Here is a 9,352-nt window from a genome sequence, read left to right on the forward strand (position 1 = left end):
AGCCCCGATCGAACAAAACCACCCACCACCCACCTCCTGCACGAACACAGCCCCACTCCACCTCCACCTTCTTCCACGCTCCCCGCACCCCGGGTCCCAGCCTCCTCCCCCTGACCTCCTTGGAGCCGGATCCCCCGACGTACGGCCACCTGACGTTGGGCCACTGACGCGTGGGTCTGGGTCCACACGTCAGCGAGTGCGCCGTACGTCAGAGTAGCTGCGTCCGACCTCCTTCCCCCTTCCTCGCGCGTCGCTGCGCTGCCGTGACCCTGCCGCCGCCCACCACCACCTACCGGGATCTGGCCGGCAACCACGGGATTGATCCCGACCACCATGGCTCCCCACCACACCACCACCTCCACCTCCCGTCCCGCACACCAAAAAATCCCGACCACTATCGCCCCGCCTCCTCCTCCTGCTGCCCGGCTCGGCCCTCCTCCCACCTGGCGTCGCCCTGCCTCCTCCTCCCGCCCGGCGAGGCCCCGCCTCATCCTCCTCCCTCCTGGCGCAGCCCTCCTTCCACCTGGCGCCGACCCGCCTCCTCCTCCCGGCGGGCACGCCTCTGTCCCGCAACGCCGCCCTAGCGATGGCCCCGGCCCCGCTCCACTCCAGCCATGATAGTTTTTTCTACTACTGTGAGTGTGTCTGCAGTCCACCGGCCCCCTCCTCTACTTCAGATCCCGTGCAACCTTCCAATGCAGTTCGTCACACCAACCCCCTGCAGCTCTCTCCTCCCCAAACCATGGATCGCGCGCCCGGATCCGGGTTCTTCCCCCGTGCATCGTACTCTTCTCGCACGGATCGAGAGAGTTCGAGGTGTGCCACCCCCGCCGTGGTCCTGCCTACTTCTCCTCCTTCCCTGCTACACCAGCAGGGCGTCGGTCACAGGATCTGCCTCCCCCCTATTTGCAGCTCCTTTGTTTCTTTTTTGCAGCTCGCTGAGTATTATTTTGAAGTTCAGTGAGATCCATGTGCGCCGGATCATGCGTTGCCGACCCCCCTGCATGCCTCCTCGCACGCGAGGTGCTGCGCTGTGTAGGGAGGCGTCTACACCAGCGTCGGGGCCCGTTCCACCACGGTGAGTTGCTACCACACGCGGCTCCACGCTGCCCTCCCTCCACCCCTCTCCACGGCAGCAAGCAGCCCCCCTGAGCGATGCGTGCAGCTCAGGACGCTCTAGCTCTGCACTTGTTTGCTTGTGTTTTTGATAGATGCATGTGAAATTCGTGGAGAAAAGCCTCGTAGTTTTTGATGGCTCATAGCTGATTGATTTCTTTTAAGGCAATAATAGTAGTAATTGATGCCTGTGCTCAACCTCGACAATACATCAAGGTCCCAGTGATCCCAGTAGCATGCGTTGATGTTCAGAAAGCGATAACTTGTGTTTTTCTGTTGGATTTTGGCTGTGCATCTGATGCCTCGTGCGGTCCAGCATTGCAGTTTGCAGTTTGATGCCTTTGTGCTTTCCCCTCGAGCCTCTTCATTTTCTCCCCACTGATGAACATGCAAACATGGGTGAGGTGAAGTTTGCCCTTTCCAGTTTGCTCATCTGATTTTGGGCGTTTGGTCTCTTTTTACAGGAGAGAAAAAGTGCGTCGAAAAAGGGCAAGAAAAGTGTTGTTGTCCACCGTCGATGAGAGCCCAACGGGCACTGTGATGCAGTTCTGTCCACCTGCGTGTGCAGCCCAGAAATAATCTATGGCCTAACTGTGTTTTTCTTTTAAGAAAAGAGTCAAGTGGACTGCGGTTGGCTGTTTTGAAGTGTCCTACAGTAGGAGGAGAACCAACCCTTCTACTCTACTTGTGAACAGAAGTTCAGTCCGACACATACGTGCATGCACTGAGGCAGGAACGCGGGCGGCGGTTATGATCAGAAGGAGTACACTTATAATATGTTTGGGTGTTCGCTTTGAACTCTCTTGAAGCTCATTCGGGCTCAAACAACAAACGTATCACTTCGAGGAGTACTGCGGTCCACTTCAGTCAAATGTATTTATTTTTTTGTAAAAAATAGATGTATTCCGTTTGGACACTGCTTGCGGTTTGCACGGCTCGTGTGTGAAGTGCACGATGTGCTTGTGTGTTTCAAAACCTAGTCAATTATGTGAAGTGCACAGTGTGCTTTGTGTGTTTCAAAACTCGGTTGATTCCGTCAAAACACATGCAGTGTGCTTGGTCCTCGTCAAAACACATGCAGTGCACTTGGTCTTCGGCCATGGTTCATTTTTGAGAGTGATGATGTTCACTTGCGCACTTCATGGAAGTGTGAAAAAATAGCGAAACAAAAGAAAGTAATGCGGTTCACTTTGATATATGCGGCGGTTCACTTGCCCTTGTCTCTGCCGTCCACTTTCGTTCATAAAAAATGTTGGAAAAAAAACAAAGAAAAACTCCTTAGAGAAATTACGTCTGACAAAAGAAATCATGCAGCTCGCTTGCCCGTCCGATGCAGTGCAGTTTTCATTCTGAAGCAGTGTGGTCGACCGTATGATGTTGTTCATCCCGTAAGTGCAAAAAAATTGTTACGGAAGCGAAAAAAAGTAATGCGGTTCACTTCTTGATAGTGTTGTGGTTCATTTACACCGTATGTGAAGTGCCTCTATTTTCTCGTCCTTCAAAAAATTAGGTTTGAATAAAAGAAATCATGCAGTTCTCTTACCCGTCCGATGCAGTGCGTTTTTTCGTCCGATGCAGTGCGTTTTTTCGTCTGATGCAGTACGGTTTTCAATCGGATGAAGTACCCACGTAGATTTGGGTGTCGCGAAAAAGAGAGTGTCCGCATTTCGGTAAATTTAAAATTCCTCTTAAACCGTAAAGATTTAGAGAGATTGTTCTACATGAAAAGGTTGCGCCTCGTCGATATCTTTCCAACAGCGTATAATTCGAGTCATTTCGACCAGCGGTTTGCAAAAATTTCACGAAAAACGGCCGCTGCCTCCCGTCGTCAGCCGCACGATTTTAAATATTAACTAAAAACCGTAAGGAATCTCAAAAATATTCCAACATACGTAAGTTGCGCCTTGTTCTTAGCTTTGCAACGGCGTATCATACGCCTCGTTTCGACAAACGGTTCAAAAACTGAAGCTAAAACAGTACCGAAAATTGGAAAAAATTCAAAAAAACGTAATTCCGCGATTTAGTAAATTTAAAACTGCTCTTAAACCGTAACAAATTAGAAAAACTAATGGATATGAAAAAGATGCGCCTCGACGATATCTTTCCAACGGCGTATTATTTGCTTTATTCCGATGAGCGGTTTAGAAATAATCACGAAAATACGCTCGCTGCCACTCGTCATCCGCCGCACCGTTTTTAAAACTGCTCTTAAACCGCGAGGAATCTTGAAAAGTTTTCAACATGGAGAAGTTGCGCCTAATCCATAGCTTTCCAATGGTATATCATACGCGTTGTTCCGATAAACGGTTAAAAAACTAGAGTGAAAACAGTATCAAAAAACAACGCGTGCAGTTTTTTCCGACGAGAAGTTTACTCGTGTGAGTACTGCAGCACACTTGGTTCAAAGAATGATGTGCACTTACATTGAGCGTGCAGTGCGGAAGTGTTATCAGAATAGTTATTCTGCTAATATTAGTAGAATAGACCGTGTGTGTGTGTGTGTGTGTGTATATATATATATATATATATATATATATATATATATATATATATAGACACACACACACACATAGACACATGAAAATACTTCCGACAAGCATCCGAACACATATACATAGCAAATGGTATCATCCAACACATATACATATCCAACAACAAGCATACAATGGTTTCATCCATTCATACAATTATAGGTATAGCAAGCTTCCTCATATAAAGCAAATCAAAACAAGATGGAAGTATAAAGAGAAGAGTAGACTCCATCAACGCAAGCTTCCTCATCTAAAGCAAATCTGCAACTTGGGAAAGAAGCAAGTTCGAAGTAGAAGAAGAAGAAGACTAGCTAGAAGAAGAAGAAGAAGAAGAAGAAAAAGAAGAAGAAGAAGAAGAAGAAGAAGAAGTTTTTTCTTCTCTTTCTTTTTCTCCTCTCTTTTTTATCTTCTTCTTCTTCTAACTAAGGTACGTAAAAATGCGATTTTTCTGCTAAGCTAGGTAAAAATGCTAAGTGTAGGTCATTTTAGAGATAAGCTATGTAAATAGGTGATTTTGGAGCTTAGTAAGGTTATTATGTCATTTTCGAGGAAAGTAAGGTAAGTCTATATCATTTTGGAGGTAACAAAAATTATCATGACATTTTTGACGAAGGAAAGCTAAGTATATCTCATTTTTTGTCTAACTTAGGTAGTTATGCCATTTAGGAGGAAAGTAGCTAAGTATGCATTTGTTAAGTAAAACACTAGAGAAAACTTACCCTCATCTCAACAAATGCGATGAAGATCACAACTAAGGTAACAATTGATCCAATGACATAATGATACCAAGCCTCATTATCAATGGCATATTTCCTTATCTTCTTAGTCTTCAAGCGCATTGCATTCATCTTCATCTTGTGATCATCGACCACATCGGCAACATACAACTCCAGTGTCATCTTCTCTTCTTCAATTCTTTTAATTTTTTCTTTCAAATAGTCATTTTGTCTTTCAATTAAATTTAACTTCTTGACAAGAGGGTTGGTTGAAAATTTCGGTTCACATGCCTCCTACATTAAAATATCTCTATGTCAACTTGATGGCCATAATTTTCATAAATGCAAAATTCAACAAATAGTTATAAAAGAGGATTTACCATATCAGAATCGTAAAGCGGGCGAGGACTGACGGGGACGGATATCAAGACCATGGCACTATGTATAACAAACAATTATAGAAAGTAAGAAAATTATACAAGTAACTATATAAAGCATACAAGTAACTATACAAATGAAGTACACCATAAAAAATTTAATACCTAGTAATAATCTGGTTCAACAAATGCTTTAGGGTCAATAAATGCATCATCATCATCACTATCAGTAATGACGTACTCATCATCATCATTAATAAATGCATCATCATGTGGAAGGCCACCTCTACGTAATTTGCCAAGCATTGACAGGTCATCCGCAGCAGTAACCTCTTCTACTTGAGGCTCTTCTTGTTCCGGCTAAGGGGTTCATTATCGCTATCTACTTCAATATTCTGGGGTGAAGTAGAGCGGTTCTTGAAACATTTTTTGGAAAGACATCTTTCTTGGAAGAATTCTCCTTCATATGTGTCTGGGTTAATGTGAGGTTCATAATCATCTTCATTGGGGGTGGTGGTCTAACACGTGGAGGCACTTCATAAATGACATCCCAACCTTTGAGATTAGGATAACTTTGACATGCCCACGGTAGATAGAAAACTTGGGTTGCCTGTTGAGCCATAATATAGACATCAGGAACATCCAAATGGGTGCTTTGATTGGTTTCCACTAGCCCTATATGTTTATGATTCCTTCCAGTCTCCTTCGGCTGGAGCCAATAATATTTGAAGACTATGACGTTTGGTGGGTTTGCACCGTAGAATTGAAGTTCATAAATTGCTTCAACTCTTCCATAATACTCGGTATCTCCTTCGCCGATAGTAGAGACACAACAATTTGTAGACTTTCGGTCGGCCATCTATAGCTCTTTGCCATAGGTACAAACGTGATACCCATTGATATTGTATTTGTCAAATGAACATACCTTATAGTCAAAACCATTAGCGACTTGTCTCAATTCGGCGTCCATAAGCTCTGAATTAGCCTACAATTTTAATACGAAAGGGATTGTTGCATTAGCCACAAATTAGACAAAGAAATGAAATGGTCTAATGGAAATTACCGTTTGTTTTAACCAAGAGATGAAACCGGGATAGCCGCATCCATGCTTTGCCAGAAGCTCATACTCTTCGACGGAATCCTTTTGGATCAACGCTCCATACGAGAATTTGGCGATGTATCGACTGTATCAAATTTATCCGGGAATAAGAGCAGTTCAAAGGAATTAGAAGTTGCGAAACAATGTACCGAAAACTTACGCGATGTATGGCCGCACTTCTGTTAGGTTGTTGAAGATATACATTGAAATGGTCTGCCATTCTTCGAAATCCAGCGTCAAGGAATTAGAAGCACCAGCTGGTGCCAGATCCCCTTTGAATAGGCTGAGGTTGGATCAACCCTTTTTAGGGTCGCCAACATTGTACTGAGGCTTTGGATTATGCAAATGACGATTTTTGGCTTCGTAGTGTCCTGTCACGAAGTTTGCCGCCTCCTTAGTAATGAACACCTCGATCATCCATGCTTCAATTCTACGTTCATTTTTGCATTTTGCTCGAAGCGTCTTCTGCATCCTCTCAGTTGCGTAGCACCAACGATTCTTCACAGCCCCCCCCCCCAATCTTGCCTTGGTTGGGAGATGCAATATCAAGTGCTGCATTGGATTAAAGAAGCCCGACGGAAATATCTTGTCTAACTTGCAGATCAACTCCAGCGCCAACTCTTCCATTTCTTCTACCAGGTGAGGCGATAGTTCTTTAGCACAAAGAACACGAAAGAAAATGGTCAGCTCTGCCAGTACTAGCCATTCATCCTCAGGGATGAATCCATGCAACATCTCCGGCATTACCCGCTCAATCCATATGTGCCAATCATGACTCTTGAGACCAAATATCTTCAATTTATCAAGACTCCCTCCCCTCTTTAGTTTCGCTGCATACCCATCGGGAAACATCAACTGCATTTTCACCCACAAGATAATTTCCCTCATAACTGGCCTTCCAGGATTGAACCATGCCTTTGGCCTTGTCTAGTTCTTCTTTCCTTTTGGTGGTTGCATGTTTTGTAACGTTCTATGACATAACGCCTCCTGATCAACTCTTGCCTTAGGATTATCCTTTGACTTCCCATCTATGCCAAACAATGTACCAAAAAGTGCCTCGACGATATTCTTCTCAGTGTGCATCACGTCGATGTTGTGTGGGAAAAGGTGGTCTTTGAAGTAAGGCAGATCCCAGAAGCATGTCTTGTGAGTCCAGGCATGTTGAAAATTACACCCCTTGAAATACCCTGGGTGCTCTGGATCTGGCTTTAGAGTGTTTAACTGATCCAAGATCTCTTGTCCTGTCAACGGAGGTGGTGCAGAGTCTTTCACAACTCTACCTTTGATGAAGTTATGCTTGTCTTTCCTGAACTTATGTAGAGGATGCAGGAACGGTCTATGCATGTTGAAGCAAGAAAACTTGCGACCGGCCTCAAGCCAACGAAACTGAAGAGCTCCCTTGCATGTGGGGCACGGGAACCTTCCATGCACACACCAGCCAACTAATAGCACATACGCCGGCAAGTCAGGCGTCGAGTACATGTACCACACACGCATTATGAAGTTCTTTTTGCTAAAGGCGTCGTATGTCTTGAACCCACTATCCCAGGCTTCCTGCAATTCGTCCTTCAGCGGCTACATGTACACATTCATATTCTTCCCCGGATAGTTTGGCCCTGGAATTATCAATGTCAGGAAAATGTTCTTTCTTTGCATAATCTGTCCTGGGGGAGATTGTGTGGAATGACAAATATGGGCCAACAACTGTATTGGGTTGCCGTCATACCAAACACACTAAACCCATCCATGCTGATGGCAACTCGAGGATGCCTCGGATCTGCCACTTGGTCGTCATGTAATGCATCGAAGTGCTTCCACGCTTCACCGTCTGATGTGTGCACCATCATCAGATTCCCATCTGCATCTAGTTGGGTTCTTTTGCCCGTTTTGTGCCATGCCATCTGTCTTGCTGTCTCTTCAACCATGAAAAGACGTTGAAGTCTTGGTACGATTGGCATATACCGAAGAACATTAACGGGGATTTTGGTCTGCGTCTTCTCACCCATACCGTCGTGAAAGCACAAGTGCTCCCTGGGTGATTTTGGTAATTAACGTCAACATATCTCTTGTTGGACTAACACTTTTACCTAGTATGTTTCAGTTAAGTTCAGCAATGAAGTGGCATGGACTAGAGGATGTGGAACCCCTTTGGGATGCTAAGGACAAAGGATTGGCTCAAGCTCCAAGCACAAGACTCTACTCTTTCTATTTTAGTGATCCAAGATCACATTGAGTCTATAGGAAAAGCCAATACTATCAAGAGGGGATGAGGTGTTGCTTAATGGCTTGCTTGCTCAAAGTGCTTAGTGATATGCTCCAAAGCCCTCAACTACCTTCTCATATCCACATATGATCCAAACCAAAAATCCAACTCGGCCCCACCAATTCTTTCTATCCGGCGCCACCGAGTTCAGATGTCATAACCACTGCCACAAACCCTAGGCAAATCGGTCTCACCGATAGGGATCTTGGTCTCATCGAGATGGGGTTGTAATCTCTCTGTGTATGTCCATTACCAAAATCGGTCTCACCGAGTTTGAGTAATCGGTACTACCAAGATTACAATGCAAACTCTCTGTTCCTCTTCGTAACATTTTGGTCCAACCGAGATGAGCGAATCGGTCCCACCGAGTTTGCCTGACCAAATCTCTAGTTAGCTTATTACCAAAATCGGTCCCATCGAGTTTGAGTAATCAGTCTCACCGAGATTATGTTATTCCCTAAACGTACCCTATCGGTCCTACCGAGTTGCATGTAGGTCCCACCAAAAATCCTAACGGTCACATGATTTGCTAGATCTGTCCGACCGAGTTTCTCAATTCGGTCCCACCGAGATTGGTAAGTTGTGTGTAATGGTTAGATTTTGTGTGGAGGCTATATATACCCCTCCACCCACTCTTCATTCATGGAGAGAGCCATCAGAACATGCCTACACTTCCAACATATATTTTTTGAGAGAGAACCACCTACACTTGTGTTGAGGCCAAGATATTCCATTCCTAGCGTATGAATCTTGATCTCTAGCCTTCCCCAAGTTGCTTTCCACTCAAATCTTCTTTCCACCAAATCCAAATCCTGTGAGAGAGAGTTGAGTGTTGGGGAGACTATCATTTGAAGCACAAGAGCAAGGAGTTCATCATCAACACACCATTTGTTACTTCTTGGAGAGTGGTGTCTCCTAGATTGGCTAGGTGTCACTTGGGAGCCTCCGACAAGATTGTGGAGTTGAACCAAGGAGTTTGTAAGGGCAAGGAGATTGCCTACTTCGTGAAGATCTACCCTAGTGAGGCAAGTCCTTCGTTGGCGACGACCATGGTGGGATAGACAAGGTTGCTTCTTCGTGGACCCTTCATGGGTGGAGCCCTCCATGGACTCGCGCAGCCGTTACCCTTCGTGGGTTGAATTCTCCATCAACGTGGATGTACGATAGCACCACCTATCGGAACCACGTCTCAAAAATCTCCGTGTCTCCAAATTGTGTTTGCACACTCCAATCCCATCCCTTTACATTTT

General features: G+C 45.0%; 1 long non-coding RNA gene across 1 annotated transcript; it reads left to right on the forward strand.

The window, feature by feature from the left end:
* The first annotated feature begins 228 nt into the window (after positions 1-228).
* On the forward strand, positions 229-2,109 carry LOC119295800. Its single transcript, XR_005144311.1, has 2 exons — positions 229-1,078; positions 1,581-2,109. It is a non-coding gene; the product is annotated as an uncharacterized LOC119295800 (long non-coding RNA).
* Positions 2,110-9,352: the final 7,243 nt, after the last annotated feature.

The sequence above is a fragment of the Triticum dicoccoides genome, chromosome 4B, assembly GCF_002162155.2.
Source record: "Triticum dicoccoides isolate Atlit2015 ecotype Zavitan chromosome 4B, WEW_v2.0, whole genome shotgun sequence".
Classification (NCBI taxonomy): domain Eukaryota; kingdom Viridiplantae; phylum Streptophyta; class Magnoliopsida; order Poales; family Poaceae; genus Triticum; species Triticum dicoccoides.